This window comes from Musa acuminata, unplaced genomic scaffold (assembly GCF_036884655.1).
Source record: "Musa acuminata AAA Group cultivar baxijiao unplaced genomic scaffold, Cavendish_Baxijiao_AAA HiC_scaffold_1035, whole genome shotgun sequence".
NCBI lineage: Eukaryota > Viridiplantae > Streptophyta > Magnoliopsida > Zingiberales > Musaceae > Musa > Musa acuminata.
The window spans coordinates 128,619-133,047 of NW_027021249.1; the positions used below are offsets into that span (position 1 = coordinate 128,619).

Here is a 4,429-nt window from a genome sequence, read left to right on the forward strand (position 1 = left end):
ATAATGGTTGGGAGTTGTACACCCCTTAGAATTTTGTTTATTCAATTACTTGGAAACTACTCAGGTACAAGGGGAAAGCGAACATTAATATAAGTTGCAGCATATCTAAGGGACAAATGGAAGTGCCAAATAAAAATCTGTCAAGGAGGCTCCTTACCCATGTAGAAGTTATGTGATTAGACAATCTTTTATAACCTGCCATGAGCATTAGACTTTTTATGGCCAAGTTGCAATAGGTAGTCGTCTCAACTTTGAAACAACAGAAGAACTTGGTTTTATTGGCACTACTCACTACCTAGGTTATTTGGATTGTCTAGTTAACTGAGTGCTCACCTTCGTTGATAATTCTGGATGGTCTGTTAAGAGTTCCTGCATCGTCATTGACTCAAGTTGTAAGCTTACTGACATTTTTAGTTGACCTTCCAGTTCTGTTGCACCACTGGCTTTACTGAACTCATGCGTTCATCTTAGGTTAATACTTGTAGAAATACAGACTAAGATGCTCATTGAATGTGCATCTGTTTCTTGACAGTGGATGCAGACTGTACCTGTGTTTACACCTTTCAGTATATGTTTGACTTTAGGCTTTTGTGTTTGCCATTAGGGTGAATGTGAATCTAGTGCACAAGAAATTTGTGGGTCAATATATGGAGCCTTACATCTACAAGTAAAGAGATCGCTTCCATGACTTAAAACCTGGTCACCCAAGTTGCAAGGTGCAACCTTGCTGCCCTCGTATTTACCTTAAGAAAAATGACATGTGTTGATCTATTTTTTCCTGTGGAAAATGTCAAAATACTTTATTTAATTTTTGAATCACAATTTTAAACCTATTTCCACATTGACCCTCTATTAAACCTGAGCCTCATGCACTAGGTCATATTTTATTTATTTTTCAAAGTTCTATACTAATTAAATAGCTCATTCCAATGATTATATTGTAAATGGGCTATGGAATTAATCTATGATACCATTATGTGCTCATCCACAAGCATCTTAGTTGTATGTCATTTGGTCCTACATAGACAAGCTTTTGTACTAAGGTGCACTTAGTTTTGGATTATGTAGTTGCTGGTTAAATTTGAAAGCTGTATACTCTTTTTTCTTCAATATTTTTTTCTCATCCACTTTTTCTTTGTACTAGATACCATTACCTAATGCTGCAGATGATCATCAAACAAAGAATGCATACATTATGGCAGACATAGCAGGATCAAAGGTCCTTACGGAAGATGAGCTTGATTCTAGTAGTCTCGAAGAGGCAATTGATGATATTTTAGGTATGTAGTGACCTTTTCTCAACCTTCATCTGCTTGGTGGCTGATTACAAAAACTATATATGTTTACAATGCCCTCCATTCAAGTGTAGTAGATTCATTTTTTATCTGAAGCCGACTAGTAATAATGGCTCTAATGTGGTAAAGATCTTGAACCATATAGACACTTTACAGATTATGTGCTAAAAGTTGATTCATTACCCCTTGGAAGAAACCCTTTGATAGTCATACATCTATTACAGTCCATTTTTACAGTCCTTTTTTTTCTTAAGTCCTATTTATGGATAGTCAAGTTTAGGGTTTTATTAGTCTAATACATGCACATAGCTCTAATCCCAAGTTCGAATGAAAAAGGTGGAGGGTTGTGAAAGGTAACTGACATCCAGCGTAAAACTTTAGATCTCATGAACAATAGATCTTAGCTGACCCCAGATCTCATGAGTATAGTCCTTTTCTGTTTTTCCTTTGCAATATATTCTGTTTCTTTTGTAGGCAATGTTTCGTCTGTATATATGGAAACTTTTGTCAAGAGTCAAGGACATACCCTTGAAGCATTTGCTGCTTCCAGAGCATGTCCTTATGCATGCTTGCCACAGCAAACAAAGTCTATATATCCGTATCAATAAAAAAAAATAAAGTCAAATTGGAATATTGTCATGGTAAGAGAAATTTGGAAGAGCAACTTTAAGTTGATATGGAAGGACAAATGTGAAGCATGATATGGTATAATTTGAGCTTCGTTGGTGCTGCAGATAATTTTTTCTTGTAGAGTGCTGCAGATAAAGTTTTCTTGTAGAAAATCAGTTTAGATAAAGTATCTTAAGTGAGTAGGATTAGGAATGGATATTTATCACTGATTGTAAGATGTAATTTTTAGTCTAGGATTCTCTATGCTTTTGTTAAACTTTTTGCTATCATTGTTCTCGAGCATTTGATTCAAAGTTATGACTGATTGGCCTTGGTCCCTGCAACTGTTGATCAAACTATGCTGAAAAATCTAAACTATCAAATCTTGATGAAGTAGCAAATTATGCCAGGAATTGCTGATTTTATAGGCTTCTTATGGGTTTTCTAAATGCATGAGAAGTCAAAGGATGCAGAAATTAACTGATGGAAAGACTACTAATGAATCTCCACATGATTTTATCCTTGCAGTGGCAGTTAGTTAGCTAGGGAGATGTTTTTCATTGATAGCAACAAAACCAATATGGTATTTGTCAATAGTTGAAATTCTTTGTGAATTTCATATGTATGTGAGCTATTTGTTATGGTATTCTGTTGAAAATTGATATACATGCAAGGATTTTATGATTTATGTATCTGATATCCAACATACGAGGGGTCATTTACCCATGATTTTTCAAGAACTCTCTATATTCTCATAAATAAAAGCTCATTTACTTTTCTTAGTTGAAGAAAATCTTTTTAATGCATTCTTATGCCCTTACTATCATTGATGCAACCTCATGGACGAGACAAACGTCAAAGAGGAACAATTGTAGGGAGAAGAGGAAGTAGGAGTTAGGAGTGAAGAATATACACTAAAAGCAACAAAAGTAGATACCATATATGACAAAAGGAAGTACATTCTAAAATAATCAGTACATGATCACAAATTCGTGAACTTTAGACCACTACTATAGAGCAGTAAACAGCCTATGATTATGGTCTTCCAACAAACCTGTAACATGTTTAAGACATATATTATTTGACGTAAAATAGGACAGGAAACTAAAAGCTCCATAATCATCATTGCTAACTGGATTTCCTAGTTGGATATGACACATTTAGGGCTACCTCAGGGTAATGTGGTTGAAAAAGCTGCAAAAGATTTAAAGAAAAAAGGAGTACGACATCCATTGCTTCTCTTTGCTATATCCATGAATAATTTGACTCAAAACTGAACCTATAATTACTCACTATGGTCTTGACTAAGATACTTTGTCATGTTGCATTTGGGAGGCTTGCAAAATTTACAATGTTTTATACTGAATTTTGCAGGAAATGAAAGTCTCATGGCTGAGATGTCCGAGAGGGCACTGAGTGCTGCACGTCCTGATGCTGCATCTGATATCGCACAGTGCATTCTTTCTCTTGTCAACCCATCCTCTTCAAAATGAATTTGAATGTCGAAAAAAGCATTCCTCCTTTGGACGTCAGTACTATTTCGCGCTCGTTTGATTGGTGTATGGCTTGTTCTCATTTTATATTCCTTGCATGGAATGAAATTATTATCAGGCAAGTGTTTTCATGTATATGTAGATGGGTAAATGAGTGAGGCTTGTTCTCTCGAAGTTTTAGTGGTGTGAGATCTCTTCACATAGATGTTTGGAGCCTAAAAGCAACTGTTGTTAGCCACATCAGCCATGTATGGTTTTAACCTAGGCTTTCACAGCAGCATTGTGGAGATCATTTAACATTCATCCATTGGTTGTATGTTGATGATGCTCAGTTTGTCACTCAAATATTCATTCCAATTTTTTGTTTTCTTTATAATTTCTCTGCTGCTCAAAGTTCTTATTTTGATTTATTATCTTTAGAAATGTTCTATATGCTCATGCTGGTGCATTTTTAAATAAATAAATACATATACAAAAGGATAAATCCAATGCATAAGATTTAGTCAATACATATAGCTTCATATGTATTAGCAAAATTGACTTGAGATTATTACATCTGATTAGTTAATACATTATTGTACAAGTGATATGTTTCAACCTTAAGTTTACCTGAGCATCATATATATATATATATATATATATATATATATATATATATATATATATATATATATATATAGTAATAATTTTTAAAAAATAATTAGAGATGATTAGATATGTTTATCTAACTGATTTTAATTACACTATATATATTTGGTATACAGCATCATATTTAATTAATATTTGGAACAATCATACTAAATCTAAGGTATTAATATGCTAATTTTGTAAGATTTGAGAGACAAATATGTAAGAAAATGTCCTAATTTTACCATAATAATCTTTTAAAACCCTATTAAATATTCTATTTACTGAGAGTGCTGCCTTCCTTTTATTTTAGTCCTCCCTCACATTTTAAATAAAATATAATTAAATTAAATTAAAGTCAAACTATAGTTTGACTATTCATTCTCCCTCCACCAAGCTCGGATC

The 4,429-nt window shown here is 33.5% G+C and overlaps 1 long non-coding RNA gene across 1 annotated transcript; it reads left to right on the forward strand.

Annotated features, from left to right (window-relative positions):
- Nucleotides 1-50: 50 nt before the first annotated feature.
- On the forward strand, nucleotides 51-3,773 carry LOC135665670 (uncharacterized). The gene is made up of 2 exons (XR_010509440.1): nucleotides 51-1,280; nucleotides 3,279-3,773. It is a non-coding gene; the product is annotated as an uncharacterized LOC135665670 (long non-coding RNA).
- Nucleotides 3,774-4,429: the final 656 nt, after the last annotated feature.